Source organism: Pogoniulus pusillus, chromosome 10, assembly GCF_015220805.1.
Source record: "Pogoniulus pusillus isolate bPogPus1 chromosome 10, bPogPus1.pri, whole genome shotgun sequence".
NCBI lineage: Eukaryota > Metazoa > Chordata > Aves > Piciformes > Lybiidae > Pogoniulus > Pogoniulus pusillus.
In genome coordinates this window covers 25,060,372-25,084,211 of record NC_087273.1, presented here as the reverse complement: position 1 = coordinate 25,084,211, position 23,840 = coordinate 25,060,372, and positions in this window count along the sequence as shown.

Genomic DNA, 23,840 nt, shown 5'->3' with positions numbered 1-23,840 from the left:
ACCAAAGTGCAGAACCTGGCACTTGGACTTGTCCCTCGCTCTGACATGCACACACAGAGTGTATGTTTCTGTATTGTTTATTGTGAAAAGAAATAATGCTAGTGGTGGGAATCTTTACAGTAGTTGGCATTCCCCACATATTTGCAACTGCCAAAGCAATAAATTTTAAGCAAAGAAATGTACTGATGGTTTGGAAGATAAAAGGACTTTGATTTATACTGTCAAACAGTGTATTGTTTATGGGTTGTCAGCATTACCAAACGGATAGATTTCAGAAAAATCTGGCTTTGTAATAAGAATTAGTTGGTTTAATATCAATTAGGATATAGATATATGTTAGTTTCATACATTATTATTGCAACTAGGCAAAGAAAAAGAAGTCTCACAGAAATACTGTTTTAGGACATCAAATTCATCAATAAACTATAACATAGTAATTTTTTTGTTATATTAAAACATAAGCCAGAAATAGAGACATCTAAGACACTATAAGAGGAATTTGCTACCAGAAAACAGGTTTTCATCCAGAAGAACAAATTAAAAAATATTTTGAGGTGAATTAGGAACTGGTTGCAAGATAGAGTTCACAGGGTGGTGATCAATGGTGCCAGATCCAGTTGGAGAGCTGTGACTAGTGCTGTCCCCCAGGGATCAGTGCTGGGGCTGGTCCTGTTCAATATCTTCATCAGTGACACTGGTGAGGGCACAGAGTGTCTGCTCAGCAAGTTTGCTGATGACACCAAGCTGGGAGGCTTGGCTGATACAGCCGAAGGCTGCGCAGCCACCCAGAGAGACTTGGACAGCCTGGAGAGCTGGGCACGGAGGAACCAAATCAGGCTCAACAAGGACAAGTGAAGAGTCCTGCATCTGGGAAGGAATCATCAACTGCACCAGTACAGGCTGGGAGGTGATCTGCTGGAAAGCAGTCCTGTGGAGAGGGATCTGGGGGTCCTGGTGCATAACAAGTTAACCATGGCACAGCAATGTGCCCTTGTGGCCAAGAAGGCCAATGGGATCCTGGGGTATATTAGGAAGAGTGTGTCCAGCAGATCAAGGGAGGTTGTCCTCCCCCTCTACTCCTCCCTGCTGAGACCTCATCTTGAATACTGTGTTCAGTTTTGGGCTCCCCAGTTTCAGAGGGACAGGGATCTGCTGGAGAGGGTCCAGCGGAATGGTATGAGGATGATTAGAGGACTGGAGAGCATGGCTTATGAGGAAAGGCTGAGGGACCTGGGGCTTTCTAGTCTGGAGAAAAGAAGGCTTAGAGGAGACTTGATAAATGTTTATAAGTATCTGAAGGCTGGTCAGGAGGTGGGGAGGGGACAGGCTCTTCTTTACAGGAACTTCTTTACTGTAAGGGTCACAGAGCACTGGAACAGGCTTCCCAGAGAGGTTGTGGAGTGTCCTTCCCTGGAGACTTTCAAGGCGTGTCTGGATGTGTTGCTCTGTAATCTGTGTTAGATAGTATTGTCCTGTTCTGACAGGGGGGTTGGACTTGATGATCTCCTTGGGTCCCTTCCAACCCCTAACATCCTATGGTCCTATTATCCTATAACAGAAAAACATCCCACTGTGACCACCATCAATATGGTATTGTATTGAAAGAGTGTAGGTTGATATTTAGACACCCTAGTACAGCAGTAGTAATAGGAAATAATGACTTTTGAGTAATGTAGTCTTGATATCAACAGTGAATCACTAGAACATATAAATAGTCTACAGGAAGCTGAAGGGTCAGAGACTCTTGAAAATAAAAAAAAAAAAAAAAGGAAAGAAAATGAAACACACACCCCTGCAAAAAAAAAATTTAAAAAAAAGGAAAAAAAAAAGCCAACAAATCCTCACACTACCAAAACTTTGAAAGGAAAGATTTAAAACTGTACCACGTGTTAAAAGAAGAGTGACTAGACACTAATAGAAAAGCTGAACTCCTGTACATTAAGTGGTGCTGTCAGCACGAACATCTGAAACACGTCATCTCTGTGTTCCATACCTGACCAGCCCCTTGAATAGTAAAAGAATTCCTTGTAGATCATAGCATTAGCTCAGGTGAGGTGTTCTGTACCTCAAAAATTAATACCTATTAATCCATTTGGATTTATACTGAAATACAGGAAATCTCACCAGGTGTCTTCCAGTGCAGAAATACACATCAAGGTGCTTTGCTTGTTGATTTAATATTAGCTTGCTGAGTTTTATGGAAAGTTTCAGTTATATTGAAAGAAACTTTATTTTGTGAGAGGGTACTAGGTCATGGCCTTCAGAACTATATTCCCATCCTCATGTAAGTGTGTGTTTCAATATTTAATGTTAAGTATTCATTAGTACAGGGCATTCTAGGTTTTGCAACCTCCAATATGCTAACTCTTGCAGAATTGTGCCTGCTAGTAAGTCTGATGAATACTGAAGCAGCCCATGCAAAATGGAAGAACATCAAAGAGTGAGGAATGTTTAAATATCCTATGCTACTGATGTATTTAGATATACTACCCACATATTTAAATGCTAACTCTTGGAATATAATGTCCTGAAGTGACTACATGGGGTAAACTTAGGTTCATGTACCCTGAGAAGAGCAATAATTTTATTTCTGAGCTTCTGTTTCTTTAGTACTTCATTAGACTGTGAATGACATGCAGAGAGCTCCTACTCCATCTTTCTTTAATAGCAAACCTGACCCCAGGGAAGTGTATAGAGAATGCAGAGTCTTGATAGGTACAAGTCATCATTTTTTTTGCTTATAAACCCAAGAATCAGGTCTTGTAATGACCTTGAGACATTTGTTGTAACAGAGGCTTGGAAATGTTGCTGGAAATAATCCTGAAGATGGTGGAATCACCATAACCTTTTCAAGATTTCAAACGTGGATTTGGGCAACAATGTAGGATCATTGCAGAACCTGCATACTCGTCTTACTGAAAATATTTTTCCTAAACTGTGTATCACTGTGTCCTGATAGAATCAAAGGCAATCTTCACCCAAAAGAAAATACTTCCATTTGACATTTATGCATTCCAAAAGATTTGTTGAACTACCCAAACTGAAATGTTGTATAGGGTTAACACTCCTGGGGGAGTGACCCTGAACCTGACCCTAGGGGTCTTGGCCCCTCCCCAGGGGTGGGCCACACTCCAGGTGATGGTTAGCCCACTCCCCCCACTTCCTGTGGTATAAAAGACAGAGGAGTTTCCTGTCTCATCCTCTTTTCCTGCGTTCACCCATGACCACACACCCATACTGCATACCAGCACACCACGTGGCAGCCATGAGGCAGAGACACCATCACACTACTCGGGTTGTATCCATCCCTGTTTGTATTTTGCTCTTTTCCCTTCCTTATCCTTTGTAAACTCCCCTACCTCCAATCCCTTTTTTCTAAGTTATTGTTAAACTTTTCCTTTTTCCAAATCGAGTGAGATTGATTTATTTGGGTGTCCCTACCTTTATCTCTCTCCCTGTCTTTTGGGGAAAAGGAGAGGGAAGAGGGGAGGGCACTCTATAAATTCTATAAATTGTCATTGGGTCTATTAAACTTATAAGAGTCTCTGGGAACCTGCATTTGAACCCAAGACAAATGCTCAGGTTAAAAACCACTTTCTTCCTCGAATCAAAAAGCCACAACTTTTTAATGCTTGATTGGATCTGAAGCAACAATTAACTGACACTCTCTGCTTACATGTGTGATTTCAAAGTACAATCACCTTAAAAGCTAAGGGAATAATTTGCATTTAGCTTTGAAAAAGATCATAAACCACAGCCAAAAATTTCATTATAGCAAATTTAATGTTGTAGTTGCAAGAGTATTGTTTGAATTAGAGTTTTTCCTACACATCATTTTGCATGTAATTGCAATGGATACATTGCACCTCAATAACGTTATAGTTAAGCTAAAATATTCTTTCTTTTTATATATAATTTATATAGGGCTCAATTCTTCTTCACTTAATGAAGTTGCATAATAACTGTACAAATATTCCCCTTGTAATACAGCATTGCACATCACAGCCATTTAAAATTGAGCAATGACTACATTTAGTATGTAATTAACAAAATATTACATTGTCTTATACTTTAACATATATCTTTTAATATCCTAATTAATTAATTGTTTTAGTGCAACATTTAGATTAATATTTTTATCTTCTTCATGTTTCTTTTGGCAGGGATCAGACTGGTAATTTTACTTGGTGTGTGTTTACAAACTTCAGGCTAAATTTTGCAATCTTTTGTTCATGACCCTGAGTGCTTACTCAAGCAGACTCATCAGTGGTAATTTTCTAGCAACCGAGTGCCTTGATCACCTGCTTAGCCATTTTTCCTTCGAGCACATTGGTGATATGTACTAACGCCCACAATCTTCTCTTCATTTGAATTCCTTCGTAAAAGCTACTTCTTTTGTAATGACTACAAATCACTCTAGTCTTCCCCTGGCTACCTAAGTGGCAAGTTGATTTCTACCTTTCTGCTAAAACCCATTTGGTTGTTTTTGCTTCATTCATCAGCTTACCCAGTTCAGTATATGCGGGAATACAGAATTCAGAAGAGTTGTGGGGTGCAGGTGCAGGAGAGCTGTGGGAATGGAGTGAAGAGAAGTGAAAACAGGCAGATCCTTGTAATAACAGACCTTGGTTCTCACATGCAGCTGGCCACCTTATCTCAGAAGGGGTAAATAATGGACCTTTGCTGACGAGCATAACAAGGCATGCATGTATGCAGATGTGGTGGGTTGTCCCTGACTAATTATGCTAATGTGTAGGCATGTGCTCTACTGGCGGAGTGTATATATATTTGGGCTGTATGTGATAAAATTGGCTTCTACATAATTCACATTGAATCATCTGGAGACCCTTGCAGCTGGCCCACCACCATACTGGTCCATGGGCTTGTTTACCGCGGCTCCTGCGCCAAGCAGAGATAGCAGGCAGTGTGGCTTGCAACAAGTATACACATAAATTCCAGAGATGCTATACATCTTGAATGGGGCACGGTCAGGATGTCCCATATTCTGAAGAAAGGATATATAATTGTATAATTTTAATATGGCTGAATTGAAGGGGACTTCTGAGGATAACCTTGACAGAGGAAGCAATATTCTACCTAATGGTGTAGGTCTGAGACTAAGCTGAGAGTCTCTCAGTGAAATGAATGTTGGCATTTTCTTATATCAGCAGGACAGAGCTGTAAAAGTGGTTTTGTTGGAAGGGTTGAGGTTTTCTAAAAGTATCTGAAGTTGGATATCTGCCATGGAAAATGCAATGTGAACAGCTGAAGTTTGACGCCATGAAAACAAGAGAAGAGCACTTTACAATGGAGAATGGAAGGCAACTCTAAACTACCAGAGGGGAAAAAAACGTATTTTAATAAATATTTCAAAGTAGAAATACAAGAAACAAGTTAGACATTGGCTAACCCTGGATTCTATTGCAAAATGTTATTTTTTATGTGTCTGTATAAACTTTGATCAAATATTTGGGCTCATGCAATATCATGAGAAAGGAAGCAAAACGTGATCCAGGGAAGCCAAGTAGTTTAAGCATCTAATTACTGCTGTGATGGAGCAAATGCGAAGTACTTAAAAGCATTTCAGAAGTTTGCAAGTTCTCTATGATCAATGGGAAGCTAAGAGAAAACTGAGAAAAGTTAATAAAACGCATAGCAAAGATTTGATACCTGATTCAGAACACAACAATATAACCTTATGTCCCCAAAGGTGTCTGGAGAGTTTTGTGCATTGAATCCACAGCTATCTTGATATAAGATCAGGCTATCAGAAAGATCTGACAATATGAAGGTATTTTGCTGAACCTATTTTTTTTAAGTATACCTGGCTTAAGAACACAGAAGGAATTCTTTAAGTGTTTACTTTTATCCTAAAAACATTTCTTAGATGTGAGGTTACATAAGCTAATGGGCAATCTGCCCATTATAATCTTTATTGCCATCTGTTTTGAATTTGAATTATGGAATTAGAATGATCGATTTCTCTGTCGCCATATTAGCAATCACTGAATCACAAATTTAGGGTTTGGAAGGGACCCCTAGAGACCATCTAGTCCAACACCCCTGTCAAAAAAGGATCACCTAGGACAGGTCACACGGGAACATATCCAGGTGAGTTTTGAAAGTCTCTGGAGAAGGAGATGCCACAACCTCTTCTGACAGCTTGTTTCAGCTCCATAAATTTTCTCCTCATATAGAGGTGAAACTTCTTGACTTTCAGCTTGTGCTTGTTCTTTGTCATATCACTGGCCACTACCAAAACGAGACCATTATCTTTGTCTGGACACTCACCTCTCAGATATTTATAGATGTTAATAAGGTCCCCCCTCAGCCTTCTCTCAGGAGTAAACAGACCCAGTTCTCTCAGTCTTTCCTCATAGGGGAGATGTTCAAGTCCCCCAGTTATCCTTGTAGCTCTCAATTGGACTCTCTCCAGTACATTCTAGTCACTCTTGAACTGAGGAACACAAAACTGGACACAGTATTCCAAATGTGGTCTCACCAGGGCAGAGAAGAGGGGAAGGATACCTACCCTAGACCTGCTGGACTTTTCTTGATGCATGCTAGGATGTAAATACCCCTCTTGGCCACAAGGGCATATTGCTTATTAATTAGGTCCACAATGATCTAATAAATTTATGAAACCTTTAATATTAAACGATTGTAATTTTTTTTTCCTGAGATAGCAAATTATATTTACAAATATGCTAATTATTGCATAAACTGCTTTCAAGTTTCTAATTACATCTTAAATTAGTGGCACTATTTGAAGAAAATAAATAGATTTACCTGTGCCATTGGAGACTATTTGATTGAGATCAAACTAAAACATACTGTAAACCTTTTTTCTCCTTTTGGCTCAGCAGCACAGGTTTTCAATTATATGTTTTGGTCCATCAGTCAAGAAAGGCTGTCATTATGCCAAGCTACCTTCACAAAAAAATCTGGTAAACAGCATTAAACACAGAGAGTATCAGATAGGCCATGTGTTGGAGAGGGGAAATTAATTGATGAGAGATGATATTTTCCAAAATTAACATTGTTTATTAATTTTGCTATTCAAAACTCTCACCACCTCCAACCACTAATTTTAATAATATATTAGTTCTTACACAGTCATGGAAACATTCTACGGATAATATCAAGATCTATTAATAACCATCAAAATATATACACATTAATTGAACTGGAAGACACTATTCCTATGGTCAAATGCTGCTTGCGGTCAATACATTGCTTGCCCTGTAGATAGGCTTAAGGAGCTCTTTCTGTTCTATGGCAGAAGGCAATGGAGAATTACAAAGAGGCATTTAAGCACTTACAAGTTATTATTACCCGCTCGTGGGGGCTAGCCACAGTCCAGGCAGTGCCCAAATGCTTTCAGGGGACTCTGTCTTGTTGGACGTTGAGGCTTGAATCTTTCCAGCTTCTGGGGAAAGGACACAGACAATCTCTGACCTTGTCTCCTGGCTTCTTCTGGATGATCTGTGTATATGTCCAGGAATTCTGGGCAGGACCTTCAGGTGCAGAAGGCAGATGTCATGCAGTCTCAGAACGATGTCATGCTGGCCACACAGGCTGATAGCGTGCAGACATCAGGGTCTGCTCCTGGTAACTTGCAGCAGTGGAGTTTAGCAGGCAAGCAATAAGGCAGTGTGCAAGAGCAGCACAGGTGGGTGCAGCAGAGAGAGCAGGCAAAGAGCAGGCAAAGAGCAGGGAAACAAAGCAGGGAAGCAAAAGCAGGTTGTTCACCTGCCTGTCTCCTTTTATCAATGTGGGCCAAGATTAATTGCCCTTTGGACACAGAATAGCCAATCAGGATGGCAGTTAACCAAGCCATATCATATTAGGCAAAGCCACAGGCTCACTTTTCCCTAATTTGGGAAAAGCACAGGCCTTGCACTAGGCAGGCACAAGCTAAGTGTGTGTACCTTACACCACAGGACCCTGGGCAAGTCAGACTCTACGGCTCCAGGTTTTGTGTCCGTTTCCTGCGCTTGCCTCTCTGGTGGAGCAGAAAAACATGCCTAGGCAAGGCAGGACATGTATAAGCCTACTTTGAGCCTATCAGGCCTACCACAACACCATGGTAGAAAAAACAGATTAACTCAAGTATCTTGAGTTGAAGCAATGTTTCAGTTCTAGATGAGATGAAATTTTATCTATAGTGACAAGAGCAAGCTTTTTTTGTTTTAATATAATTGGCTGTAAACTGAGGGCATGCAGTGTTCTTTGGGGTTTGTCTGCTTTCATATCTGTGTCAGGGTCATAATAGCAGATTTTTCAATGAATATGCCAGTGTTAGTAACATATAGTTTATAGGTGTTTCTGGAACTCAGAATAAACACAGTAAAGTAGCATGAGCCTCATTTCACTCACTAAAAAATAGTCATGTGAGATGACTCTGGTTTTAAAATCTAATGTGGCTTTAGTTTAGTATTCAGTAGTGCCTTTAATACCTGTAGTGGTTGCTGTATATATACTTATATACTTTGCTTTAAGGCTTCTTTAAAATGTTTCCAAAGTTAAAATCATTGACACTTTCATTTAGGTCTCGTCCTTACAGAGCAACTTCTTCAGTGAACCACAGTGTCCTGGAGTCCTGTATATCCCTAAATTCCTCTCCCTCTGTGGCTTGAATGGGAGAGGAAAAGCTGCCTGTTTCCTCCCCCCACCCCCCCCCCACCTTGCCCTGCAGGTGTGAAGGGGGAGAGCAAAGGGTCCTTCCGGCACGAGGGGTGCCCGTGCAGTGCCCGCGCTGGAATCAGGCTGGGATTGGCTGTGCCCTTCACACCTAAGGAAGTGGTAACTCTGCTCTTTGTCTAGAGAGGGTATAAATATTGGGGGACTTAGTATAGTAGTATAGTATCATAGTATCATAGTATCATCAGGGTTGGAAGAGACCTCACAGATCGAGTCCAACCCTTTACCGCAGAGCTCAAGGCTAGACCATGGCACCAAGTGCCACGTCCAACCTTGCCTTAAAGTGGCCCAGGGACGGCGACTCCACCACCTCCCCAGGCAGCCCATTCCAGTGTCCAATGACTCTCTCAGTGAAGAACTTTCTCCTCACCTCCAGCCTAAACCTCCCCTGGTGCAGCCTGAGGCTGTGTCCTCTCGTTCTGGTGCTGGCCACCTGAGAGAAGAGAGCAACCTCCTCCTGGCCACAACCACCCCTCAGGTAGTTGTAGACAACAATAAGGTCACCCCTGAGCCACCTCTTCTCCAGGCTAAACAATCCCAGCTCCCTCAGCCTCTCCTCATAGGGCTTGTACTCAAGGCCTCTCACCAGCCTCGTCGCCCTTCTCTGGACATGCTCAAGCATCTCAACGTCCCTTTTAAACTGGGGAGCCCAGAACTGAACACAATACTCAAGGTGTGGTCTAACCAGTGGAGAGTACAGGAGCAGAATGACCTCCCTGCTCCTGCTGACCACACCATTCCTGATGCAGGCCAGGATGCCACTGGCTCTCTTGGCCACCTGGGCACACTGCTGGCTCATGTTCAGGTGGGTATCAATCAGCATCCCCAGATCCCTTTCTGTCTGGCTGCTCTCCAGCCACTCCGACCCTAGCCTGTACCTCTCCATGGGGTTGTTGTAGCCAAAGTGCAGCACCCTGCACTTGGAGCTATTGATCCCCATCCCATTGGACTCTGCCCATCTGTACAGGCGGTCAAGGTCCCGCTGCAGAGCCCTTCTGCCTTCCAACTCAGTCACATCTGCCCCCAGCTTAGTGTCATCTGCAAACTTGCTGATGACTGACTCCATGCCCTCATCCAGATCATCTATGAAGATGTTAAAGAGGATGGGGCCCAGCACTGATCCCTGAGGGACACCACTAGTGACAGCCGCCAGCTGGATGTGGCACCATTCACCACCACTCTCTGGGTCCGGCCCTCCAGCCAGTTCCTAATCCAGCACAAAGTGTTGCCATCCAAGCCATGGGCTGACAGCTTAGCCAGCAGTTTGCTGTGGGGGACTGTGTCAAAGGCCTTGCTGAAGTCCAGATAGACCACATCCACAGGCCCCCCCACATCCACCAAGCGGCTCACCTGATCATAGAAGGAGATCAGGTTAGAAAGGCAGGATCTGCCCTTCCTAAACCCATTCTGGCTGGACCTGAGCCCTTTGCCATCCCTCAGGTGCGCTCTTATCACCCCCAAGATGACCTGTTCCATCAGTTTCCCTGGCACTGAGGTCAGGCTGATGGGTCTGTAGTTCCCAGGTTCCTCCATCCGACCCTTCTTGTGGATGGGGACCACGTTGGCCATTTTCCAGTCTCCTGGGACCTCTCCGGTGAGCCAGGACTGCTGGAAAATGATGGAGAGCGGCTTGGCCAGCTCAGCTGCCAGCTCTCTCAGCACCCTGACTTCCCACATTTGGGCTTCCTGCCCTGGATTCGTTCCCACCTTGGAGTTCGTTCCTGCCTGAGACTTCTCCCCCCCTCCTCGCCTGGTGCTCTGCTCCAAAACGATTGCTTCACCCATTAACACCTTTTGTGCAGACCTGAATACCTCTTAACGACTCTTCTATGGGTTCTGAAAGTGAGAGGGACAGGCCGCAGGACGAAGTCAGCCTGATCATGAGTTATTTTGGCTCAGCTTTATTAGTAAGAAAAATGCTATATTTTAATAGCTAAAAGCCTTTTCCAACTTCTGACTTTGAAAATAGTCAGATTATCGATGGCGTCCTGTAAATCTTCTCAAAGCAACTGAATCTGGTAATTAAAACTAAATTAATTTCTGTATATAGTTTTGGGGGCAGGCTTTTGGGAAAATAAAATAACTCTATTTTTGTATAAAATCCCTGAGTTGGCCACATTAATTCCCTGCCTCCACAACACACAGTTGGAAACAGTGAAACATTCACAGTCTCAAGTTGTGCCAGGGTAGGTATAGGCTGGATATTAGGAAGAAGTTCTTCACAGAGAGAGTGATTTCCCATTGGAGTGAGCTGCCCAGGGAGGTGGTGGAGGCATCGTCCCTGGGGGTCTTCAAGAAAAGCCTGGATGAGGCACTTAGTGCCATGGTCTAGTTGATTGGTTAGGGCTGGGTGCTAGGTTGGACTGGATGATCTTGGAGGTCTCTTCCAACCTGGTTGATTCTATGATTCTATGATTCTATGATTCTATTCACCCTTCCCTTCCTCCTTTTCACATGCAGCCACTTGTTTGTTAGGTTTAATAGTTCAGTTTGTTAATTTTGGTAGAAGAAATTGTCTTATGAGGTTAATGGCATTAACATATTTGCATTATACTGAAGAGTATAGTACTGGAGGTCTTCAAAGTTCTAGAACTTTTCCTTGCAAATACTAACTCTTAAAGTTTCTTGGGTTTTTTACTAAGCATACATAATTAGTTAAAGTGTCAACAAAGTAAAATTACTGAGTTCTTGATTTTCCTGTGAATTATTATTCCCACTCATAAACTGCAGAGAGCCTTTTATTCTTCTAATAGAAGAAGGCAGTTTTATTCTTCTAATAGAGTTTTAGATTGCATTAAAAGATAATACCTTTTGGAAGAAAGGAACTAGAGTTGAAGAGCAAATTATTAGCTGAGATGTCTTAGAAGATCTTACTCCCTTTTCCTTTAAGCTACAAGAAGAAATAAATCATCAAAAAAAGGTGAGTGAAAGTGATAGAAACAATGTTAAATTCTGACTCTGGTATTTTCTCACGTGTTTGTGAATGTAGAACAGAAGAGAATGAGATCTTGGAAGCCACTCCAAAATGTGGTGAACTCTTTGAGACAGCTCTTTTTTTTTTTTTTTTCCTCACTAAAAATAAAACTGAAAATCACTACACAAAAAGGCTTTTCTTAAGATGAACAAACAGGAGAGCAATCTTCCAGAAAAGAAGTCATGGGGAAGTAAATCAGAACTGAAGGAAGTACAGAAACATCAGTTTTGTTTTGTAAAGGTTTGACATCTGGTTATAGCAGATGATGTTGTTTTCTAAGTAATTCTCCCTTGCCTTATTCTGCTCAATACGTTTTCAGGATTCAAGCCTCTGATCTGGGTGAACTCTCTGAACTCACTCTGTCAATTCCAATATCCTGTTAGTCCACCTTCTCTTTAATTTTCCATGATGTGTTCTGTAGTGCCGGGCTTCTCATCGACTTCTCATTCTATAGACCATCCTTCTTACTTTGCCATATTCAAAACAGGCTGTAGAACGTTTTAGTTTGGAAAGGCTGAATTCTTGTGCCAACTTTTCTGCACCTCCTTATGTAAGGAGGTGATATGTAGTTTTCTTCCCTAGGATAACTTGTGAATGTAATGGTCTGCTGATTTTGAAAGTAGATTTCTATGTGGATCATCTGTTGGCTGTACTTCCACTTTTCCCCTCATGTCCTGCTATGTCTTTTCCTCCTATAAGCCCCCCATGCTTCACATCAACATTTCTCACGTGTGGACTAGGACTTGGCCTTACTGCCAGAACTCCTTTTTTGCATAGGCTCCCAGCACAGTGAGCTCTCACTGCAGCACAGTGTTCAATGCATAATCTTCCACCTTTGAAGCACCTAACTAAACTTTCCAGTGCAATGTTCTGATTTGAGGCTAGTTGTAATATTTTACTGAGAGAAATAAAATCCTTAGCTCTGAGAAGAAAGGGAAAAAAACAACCCCACAACCTATATCACTCATTCTTCTGCTGAGAAACTCAACTACTCAAAACATAGATAAGACACTTCTCACACACTGCTTAGCTGTCAGCTCTGTTCCTTCTTTCTGGTGGGTCTGTGTGGTTTCCTCTGCCTTAACTCTAGTTCCACCTAACCCTTTTTCCTCTAACCTCCTTGTTGTCTTTTTGACATCTCACCTCAGATCTCCAGATACTTGGAGCAGACTTGGGAATCAGTAGTACCTGCTCTGGCAGACTCCTGTCAGGCATCCTACCTCCCTGAGATCTGATCTCCTGAGCCAGCTACAGATGTGGGAGTAGCAAAGGAGGAGGATGATTAGGTTAGAAAATCTGAATGCCTATGCACATGAGATTTGGGTTTGTTGATTGATAATCTACCTAACATGTTTGCTAAAAAAGAAAAAGAAAAGAGTAAAGTTTGTCACATATTAATAGACTTACTGGAAAATTGAAGTTCTTCTATATGCTTTCTCACTCTTCTGCATTAGAAGGAAAGCTTTCAACAAGCTAAATTTCTCTGTAAAAAGAACTCAGCTGTACTCACACAGAGTCCTGAGAGGAGTTTTTAAGGGTGTGATAGTGCCAATGCTATTTACTCCTTTGTCTGTGTGACAGAACCTGTCTCACAGGAGAGCCATCCAGGAGGTACAGGGCCATCACTTGCAACTCTGGGTATCCCAGGTGGCAATTTTTATCTGCTGATGAGGCTGCTTATTGGTTAGGTCTAAGCCTGCTCTTCTGGTAGATATTTTTTCTTTAAGGGAATGGTCATTGACTTTCTATGATGCCATGTGTAGAAATGCAGCAACCTGCAATAGCACTGTAGGTGCTCTTGGGTTTCTCTTAGCCTTACCTCCTTGAGATTTCATCCTTTTCTTTTCATCTTTGAATCTGCACTTTAATATCTGGTTTGATCCAAGACTGCATAATGCATGTAATGATAAATTTGGGATTAGACTGAGGCACTCTTGAGTTCGAGTGCATAGTGGTATCATGCTGATCTTTTCTATCTCTCACTTTGTGACAGTTTGGATGTTGCCCACCCCCACTATTATGAAATCACCCAGACTAGACTCTGACAGCTGAAAATTGAGGAATGAAGATTTGCCATTGGAATGGGCTGCCCACAGAGAGGTGTTGGAGTCACCATCCCTGGAGGTGTTCAAGAAGAGACTGGATGAGGCACTTGGTGCCATGATCTATTTGACTGGATAGGGCTGGGTGCTAGGTTGGACTGGATGATCTTGGAGGTCTCTTCCAACCTGGTTGATTCTATGACGATTCTATATTTACAGCTTAGCACAATATACAACCAGATATTTACAATACATACAGAAATGTACAAGTTAAAAGTGATACAGAAACACAACACTCCTCCCAGAAACCAGAATCCCCCCCCAAGTGCCCTTCTACCTTCTTTCCACCCCTCTGTCTTATTCCAGAGTTTGCCTTACGTGCAAGGTGAGTTTGGAGGATAGCCAGGGGGGTTAGAAAGCAGAAGGATTAGTTACACAGAAAGCAGACCAAGGAGAAAAGTACAGGCATCAGCTGTGACAGAGACCCACTGTGTTATCTATGCTTCGTGTTCTTGTTTTCATACATCTCAGCAAGCCTATGAGTGAAGTAGACATCGCCATTTTTTCCTTTTCGCAGCCAATAATCTAATCTCTCTCTCTAAATATTCTAGCTAGCCTCAAACTAGCACACACTTCTACTTCCAAAACTTGATAGTCTGCAAACTAGCAACACATCAGGTGCACCCTTTGTGCATGTTCCAAGGTATAAAAGGAAACTTTATATATGAAGAAAATCCAATTGGGAATATTAAAGATATTTTCATTTTCTTGAGATGAAAAAGTTGTCCAAACAGAAGATGAAACCTCAACTAGCACTTGTTTTGGCTAATTACTGACAAATACATTAAAATTACATTAATGGAGAAAACAAACAAACTATTTTTGTGTTATTCTACTGATTCCCCCAGTTAATTAAAGAATGAAAAAGCAACATGAACACTTTTTGCCTTCTGAGTGGGTACATGGAAAATTTGATTAAAAATCACCAATCTGAGATCTGTCTTCAGACTTTCTAACCTTCAGCATTGCAGAATTATTAGACCTTGACTGCTACCACAAACATGAAATTACCACCTTGTAGGTATGTACATTTAGTTAACACTTTAAATTAAGTGCTTCAAATAGAAGTTTTGGTTTGGTTTGGGTTTTTTTAAAAGGAGAGATACTATATAACAATTAAACACCAAATCACGCCTCCAACGGTGTTTACTGAAGTTTAACAACTGTGTAATAGAAACAGAATATCTCTGTAGTTGCTAACCTTACATAAACAGGCTTTTAATGATCTAAGCAAATTCAGTTTCAGTTAACATAAAAAAATATCCTATAGAAGCTCAGTAATTTCATATATAAATCAGCACTTAAGGCTTTTAACTTAAAGTGTTACTTGCAGTTTAATATTTCATTGCATGTATTCATATTGTGTGTTACTACTACTTTCCTTTCCCTTTCTCTCCTCAGTTGCTCCCATAACTTCTTGCTCCCATAACTTCTTGTTCCCACATATCAGCAGTTGTCTTTTCCCTCTAATGTCTTGACAGATTGGCAAGCAATATTCTTCTAAAACTACTCTGTTGCTGTTTCATTTATACAAATTAAATGAGTATTTAACTTCATATAATATTGTTGGTTTGCTTTTTGGTTTGATTTGCTTTGGATGTTTTTTTTTTGTTGCTGTTGTTGTCATTGTTTTGTTTTTGTTTTTTGGGTTTTTTTTTTTTTTTTCCTGTTCACAAAGAAGTAATGGCCACAATATTACACATAACTCCAAAGGTCAAGTTCTAATGCTATCCATCAGTATCTCAAAATCTGAACAAATGAGACCACTATTTGTGTATATATTTAACAATACATCACATTTGGACAATTAGAATCCAACAGTGCATTGCACATCAACACAGCAGAAGCATCAGATGTGGTCCCCAAACCTGGAAATTTTCATTATATATTCTAAGATTCAACATATCATAACAGATAACAGATTCCAGTATCTGAAGAGGGCCTACAAAAAAGTTGGGGAGGGGCTTATTAGGATATCAGGTAGTGGCTGGACTAGAGGAAATGGAGTAAAGTTGGAGGTGAGCAGATTTCGACTGTATGTGAGGAGGAAGTTCTTCGCCATGAGAGTGGTGAGACCCTGGAATGGGTTGCCCAGGGAGGTTGTTGAGGCTCCATCCATGCAGATGTTTAAGGCCAGGCTGCATGAAGCTCTGGCCAGCCTGATGTAGGGTATGGTGACCCTGCCCTTGGCAGGGGGCTAGAGCTAGATGATCCTTGTGGTCCCATCCAACCCTGACTGATTCTATTCTATGATATGTATGCAATATGTATACATGTAAGTCTAGATATGTTTTTTCTGCTTACTTTTTGAATTACTGGATTTCCAGCATTTTATATGCTCAACTAAGTTCAATATAAACCAGAAATAATTACATAAGACAAGCACTACAAATAATTCATCCAATAGATACATGTTTGTTTTAATTGACCACAAACTAAGGTTGCAGATTACTTGAGATGGACATGTAACTCTGTGGGCTTATTCTTGAGTCCTTGTGCACAATGCTTAAGATATTACACATAGTCTGATGTTGCCATTTCCCTGAAATACTGCTGCTGAGGACTTAACCTCAAATCACTTGGAGCAAATTATCAGTAAACTGAACAAAAATGTTTTGATGTTTTTAAAAAGCTATCTTGAACTCTCTGAGTCATCTCCAGGTACAAAGCAGAAAAGATGTTTAAGAGCTTAAAAAGTCATGTAAGTCAGAGGTAGTTCTAGTGAGGATGGAGTTGTGCTTTACAAACTGATTTTTTTTTCAATCATGATTTTGTTTTTCAACATTAATGCCAATGTAGAGGCAATAATTTTTACTCTTTGATACAGAGTTCTGACAGAAACTGATTTCAGCATTATAGGACTGATCCAGCTATTGAGACAGTCATTAGCTGAGATATTTTCAAATGGAGGACTTGTAGTCAGACACAGTTAAATTCACAGGATCACAGGATATTAGGGGTTGGAAGGAGCCCAAAGAGATCATAAAGTCCAACCTCTGCCAGAGCAGGACAATACTATTTAACACAGATCACAGAGGAACACATTCAGACAGGCCTTGAAATTCTCCACAACCTCTCTGGGAAGCCTGTTCCAGTGCTCTGTGACCCTTACAGTAAAGAAGTTCCTCCCTTGTGCTGAGGTGGAACCTCTTTCACTGCAACTTACACCCATTGCTCCTTGTCCTATCCCTGTGAGCGAGTGAGAAGAGCCTGTCCCCCCACTCCTGGCCACCCTTCAGATACTTATAAACATTTATCAAATCCCCTCTAAGCCTTCTTTTCTCCAGACTAAAAAGCCCCAGGTCCCTCAGCTTCTCCTCATCAGGCAGTACTCCAGCCCCTAATCCTCATAACCCTGCACTGGATCCTCTCCAGCAGATCCCTGTCCCTCTTCAACTGGGGAGCTCAAAACTGAACACAGTATTCAAGATGAGGTCTCAGCAGGGCAGAGTAGAGAGGGAGGACAACCTCCCTTGATCTGCTGGACACACTCTTCCTAATATACCCCAGGATCCCATTGGCCTTCTTGGCCACAAGGGCACATTGCTGTGCCATGGTTAACTTGTTATGCACCAGGACCCCCAGATCCCTCTCCACAGGACTGCTTTCCAGCAGATCACCTCCCAGCCTGTACTGGTGCAGTTGATGATTCCTTCCCAGATGCAGGACTCTTCACTTGTCCTTGTTGAGCCTGATTTGGTTCCTCTGTGCCCAGCTCTTCAGTCTGTCCAGGTCTCTCTGGGTGGCTGCGCAGCCTTCGGCTGTATCAGCCAAGCCTCCCAGCTTGGTGTCATCAGCAAACTTGCTGAGCAAACACTCTGTGCCCTCATGAATGTCATTGACGAAGATGTTGAACAGGACCAGCCCCAGCACTGATCCCTGGGGGACAACACTAGTCACAGCCCTCCAGCTGGACCTGGCACAATTGATCACCACCCTCTGAACTTGCAACTAGTTCCTAACCCACCTCACTGTCCACTCTTACATCCCACATTTCCTGATGTTGCTCACTAAAATGTCATGGGATATGGTGTCAAAGGCCTCGCTAAGGTCAAGGTAGACTACATCCACTGGTCTCCCTGAATCTACCTATTCAGTTATGGCATCATAGAATGCTATCAGGTTAGTCAACCATGACTTCCCCTTGGTAAATCCATGCTGACTACTCCTGATAACCTTCTTCTCTTCCAAGTGCCTTGAGATGACCTCCATCAGAGCCTTTCCATCATTTTTCCAGGGATGGAGGTGAGGCTGACTGGTCTATAGTTCCCTGGAATCTCTTTCTTGTCCTTTCTGAAGACTGGAGTGACATTGCCTCTCCTCCAGTCCTCAGGCACCTCTCCTGTCTGCCGCAATTTGGCAAAGATGATGGAGAGCGGTAGAGTGAAAATATCAGCCAGTTGTCTCAGCACCCTTGGGTGCATCTCATCAGGGCCCACGGACTTGTTAATGTTTAATGTTTAATTTGTATAATTCTGTCTCATTTCCTTATTTTGTTTGGTTTGTTGTGTGGGCCTGCACTAAATTGTATACTGCCTGTTTGTTGTGCATTGCTTTGTTGGTTAAAGTGCACAGGATGCTGCATGACTTCATTAATGCAGAGAAATGCTTCATGAAAGCTTAATCTACATCAAAATAGCTGCTACACTTTCAAGCAAAAAAGAACTCAGATTTCAGTGGTCACCATTCCAAATGAAATTATGTTTTGGTGTACTTTTCTAATTTTTTCCATGTTCATTTTATTTTTTGTTTAGTTATTACATTTGTAAATTAATCAGTAAAGAATAAACTCACTGAGAAATCATTCAGTATTTTAGTATAGAATCATAGAATGTTAAAGATTGGAAGGGACCTACAGAGATCGAGTCTAGTGCCTTTGCCAAAGCAGGATTACCTAAGGCAGGTTGCACAGGAGTGCATCCAAATGGGTTTTGAATGTCTCCACAGAAGAATCCACAATGTCTCTGGGCAGCCTTGTCCAGTGCTCGATCACCCTCATAGTGAAAAAGTTTTTCCTCATGTTGAGGTGGAACCTTCTGTGTTCCATCTTGTACTTGCTCCTTTTCCTACCACAGAATGCCACTGAAAAGAGACTGACACCTTCATTTTGATACCCACTCCTCAGACATCGACAGACATTCATAAAATCCCCTCCCAGCATTCTCTTCTCAATACCAAGGAAACAACACAAAGTCAACACAGAATGATAGTGATGTGTGTGTGTGTGTGTGTGTGTGATAGCTTCTGTGTTCCCTTACTGCTGTGTAGAGTGAAAGATGAACTTAAGTTTATGGTTTTGTGGATTCAAGACCCTCAAAATAAAAATGAATTCTGAGTCTGAATCTCCTACAAGTCCCTTAACAAAATTATTGTCTAACAGTAACTTCTTTCTGTGATGGCTTGGGTGTTCCCTTCCCCCCCCCCCCACCCCATGCTTTGGAAATCACCCAGACTAGACTCAGCTGGCTCTTGAAATTGAATGAAGCTCATTGTTTACAGCTTAGCACAAGCAGATATTTACAGTATATGCAGTTATATACAGAAATATACAAGGTAAAAGGTAATACAGAAACACAACTCCCCTCCCAGAAACCTGAGTCCCCAGGAGAGGCTCTCAACTGCCATTCCACCTTCTCCCCTCCACCTTCCCCCCCCCCCCCCCCCCCCCCCCCCCCCCCCCCCCCCCCCCCTTACCCCAGTCCCAAGGAAGAATGGAGGTTTGGCCAGGGGGTTAGGAAGTAAAGTGGATTAATCAGAGAAACGGCAGAGAGGCTAGAGAGACATGCAGCTCACCCTGTTTCCCCAGAAGAAGTACCTTATCTATGTTTGGATTCTTGTTCTTGTATTCCTCAGCAAGCCTATGAGTGAAGTAGACATCATTCTGTCTTCCACAGCCTATAATCTAGTTCTTCTCACCAAAACATTCTAGCTAGCTTCAAACTAGCATACTTTCTAAGAAAGAGTTGGTTACACATCTCTGCTGTTCAGAGCTCTGAAATTTTTGTATAGCTGTTTAAAATCCTCCTGAGTGTATAATCTCTTCCCTTCTTTCCTGTTTTTTTGGACAATCAAATGTCATTTCATTATGAATTCAGGGTCTGTCTTATTCAGATGCATGTATGTATGTGTGGGTATCCATATACACACACATATATATACATATATAAATATATTTATATGCCAAATCAGGCTGTTTAAAGTTACATTCCCACTGTTTTCATTGCCTGTTTTTGACTGTAGTACAAAGTCATCCTTCAAGTGCAACTGAAGAAATTCATGCAGGCAAGGTTAGATGCTTAAATAATTGCATAAGGGCCATATCTTTGCACTGCTAGAATCAATAAAAGATATTTCCTTAGCATTCTTAAACCTGAACTTTCAAAATTTCAATTGGAAGGAAAATTATTGCATTATATTTAAGTTATTCAATATATTGTATTGGACATAATTTTATAGTTAAATGCTCATGTGCTTGCACCATATCATCTGAAGTGGATTTGTTTCTTCCCACTGAAAATTTTCAGAACACAACTATAAATCCAGAGTTTTGGGCAAATGAGTGGAAGTATAAACAGAAGGTAAGATGTGTGTGTCCTGGGAACATAATAGGCCTAAAATGTGTCCTGGCTTGCCCCACCTTTCTGCTGATGGGGAAAGCAAGGGCAGGAGGAAAACAAAGGCTTGGGTCATTATGTCCCCTCCCAAAGTGATAAACAGGTACCCACTGGTGATTATGCATTTGGGAATGTTTTGTCCAAATAAGGGTAAAGCAAGCTTTGGTTTCACCTAAAATGGTCAGTTTTGCAAATGCCACTCTGATGGTGAATCTCTGTGGACAAAGGAGCCATTACACACAGGCAAGTAATATAAATGGAGCTAAGCTGCAAGCAGTTGTGCTGGCTCTGCCTTACTGCTCTGCCTCTTTGCGTGCTTCTCTGCTCTACATTCTGCTCTACTCAGACAACATGTTCTGCTCTGCCTCCTGCTTCAGATCAGCTTAGCCCTGATGTTTCAGGCTTGAACGACCTGGAAACATAAATGCCTCAAGTGTCCCAGGAGAAGGCATTAAGTGACTTACAACATGGTGACAAGTGCCACTGACATCTTGCTCTCTCTACACCTGCAAGAGGTCCTGCCTGCACCTCCATAAACCTCTGTTCCAAGAGGAACCAGGATCAGGCCACAGATCTCTGCCTCTTTCCCAGCAGAAGAGCCTGGGAAGATCTAGAAGCCTCCCAATGGCTATCAAGATGCTGAGCAGTTCCAACACTGCCACAAAGGAGCCAGGGACTATCACTAAATTCTACTCTACCACCATGAGTAGAACAGGCTTTCCCTAGGGCTCCAGGCTGGCTATCTATAAGTGGGGCAGGGCCATTTTGTGACTGAACCTTTTCCAATTTTCTGATTCTCCTCAGAGAATGAATAAACATCCTTGTGAAGATTTTTTCTGAAGGAATTGGAACCCAAACTTAACTGGTTTGTATATAGTTTGTGGGTGGGGCTTTTTGGAAATAAAATAGCTGCATATTTTATAATTCCTGCCTCATTAATTGCCTCGACTAATTCAGTGTTCTTACTGACTAATCAAGAAACAACTGCGTGGTCTTATTCTAAATGCACAGGGTTGCTCTTTAGACCATTTATTTTAGTTACCTGAATTATTTCTTCTGCAAAAGGAAAGGGCACCTATATCTCTGAGATCTCAGCAATATTATGGTTTTGCCAAGCCCTCTCTTTGGTAAGAGAAATTTATCTACACACATAAATTAGAAAAGCACCTTAGACACAGCTTTTGGCCACACATTCAAATGCATCCCTACACTTCTGGCAAAAGCCAAATTCAATAATAATGTCTGTAACTTTCAGGTTCAGATATCCAAGTTTCCAGCTCTGCATTGACATAACCTAACAAAAATGACCTGACAGCATTATTGCAAAAGCAGTGGGAGGTGCATTTCTACATATATTTTGAAATCAAGCCAGTATTACTTAGGTGTCTAAATGTGGATTTATAACTCTCTGCCCTTGGGCATCTGAAATCTGTGGTCGCATCTATTTTAAAACATCCGCTACTATCAGGAGGAGTAAATTCACACTTATTTGAGGTCTGAATTTAAATTCTCAACTTTGGATTTCCCCCTTTCTTTCCCACCTCCCACAACTGTGTTTAATGTTTCAAACCACCTACTCCAACCCATTTAAAATAGTAACAACTAATAAGCAAATTAATGTTAATATCCACTTCTACCTAAATTCTGTGCCTCAGATTAAATATTGTTTCCTCTGCCTTTTTAAAAATTAACTAAGGCTAGGTAAAAACAATGGCAAAAAAGACAAACTGTTATATATATATATATATATATATATATATATATATATATATATATATATACACACACACACACAAACACACACACATATATATATACACACACTCATATATGCACACATTTTTTTTTAGGGAAAATCTGGAAAGAGATATTCACCTAGCCTTTTGTTGCTTTGGTAAGTGGAATTCTCCCTTGGTGGGTGGAATATTCAAGTTCAAGTCTGACTTATAATTTGAAACAAGTTAAACACTTATTTTCACTCTTCTGGTCATCAGTCCAGAGGGGTGAGAATGGGAAGAAAGATCAATGTGGGGGTTGCATTTTGTCTGTATATGTAGGCTGTAATCTACTTCCAAACTGTTTAAGGCTTTCCTCAGTAAAGAAAGAATAACCTAGATTTTTTGTTGTTGCTGCTTTTTCTCCTGAAAGTGTGGAAAAGGAATAAAAAAATGTCCAGCAGCATTAAACTGCATTTTAGTATTTAGAGCATTCACTTGGGCTGAGAGACTTCTTTTCCAGTTATTGCTTTTGGTATATTTTTTTGTACACCTTTTTCAGTCTAATATTTTCCAGAACACACTGAAGTACATGTCAAAAAAGAAAAATATGAGTTCAGCTGCTTAGCAAAGAGAAACAGTTTCAGCATTTGGCTTACAAATGAATTAAGGCATCTCCCTGAAGCTCTGAGATGAAGTTGAAAACTTATTGGCAGGAAAAGATTTAATTCCAAAATTTTAGTTAATAAAATCACCTTTAAGAAACAAGATACTTTGTGTTACTTTGTGAAAAATACTTCCTTTTATTTTGTGTGTGTGTGTAAATCTTGAGGCTGTCTACATAAGTTGACAATATTTCCTTCAAGAACATCTAAAATTATCACTCCATAGAATAGCACAGGAGTTGCTGCTTTTCTCTTGATGGTTGGCACAAGAGCTGCTGCTTTTCTTTTGACGCATTTCCCCAAACGATCTGTGATTTAATGTGATTAGGAAATTGACATTTTTTCAGCAGTCTCCCCACCCTCAAAAAATATTTTATGGAGTTACTTTATCATATTCTAAGATCAACAATAAAGTAGTGATCTGACAGCTAATTTTGCTGATAAAGTTATTATATCTTTAATTATTATGACATGTTCAGACAAGATGTCATAATAAAGAACACTTAAGTACATTCTTCCTTTCACATGAGTGCTGCCAAATAAAATTGTGTTGAATTGCATGGTTTCAGTCTTGGCAAAATTTTGCAAATGTAATCCAATGTATTGCTTTTCATACTATGTGTTCATTTTTTTTAAAAATGACAGTTAAATAATTAAATTGGAATGTTAACAGTAGAGGTTCTTTCTTCTGAGAAAATTACGTTGCCATTAATCTCACTTCGTGATGATTTACCCACAGTGCTATCAGACTTCCAAAATCCAAAGCTGACTATGGAGTTTTAATTTTAACTTATGGGGTTTTAATTTTAACTTTGCAAATCTGAAAGCAATAAAAATTCAGGATGCTATTGCAAACTTCATCATAATTATGTCATATAACATTGAGATTTTAATAATGCAATTTATTTAATGGCTCAGTGAATTCTACACCAGTGTGGAACAGAATTGTATGTGCTGAAGAATACCCAGCACAAATCTTTGCACAAATCTGTCTGATCTCAAGATATTTGAAACTCTGAGGACCCAGAAAGTTTTGCCTTGTTTCTAAATTTAGCTAACTGTAAAGG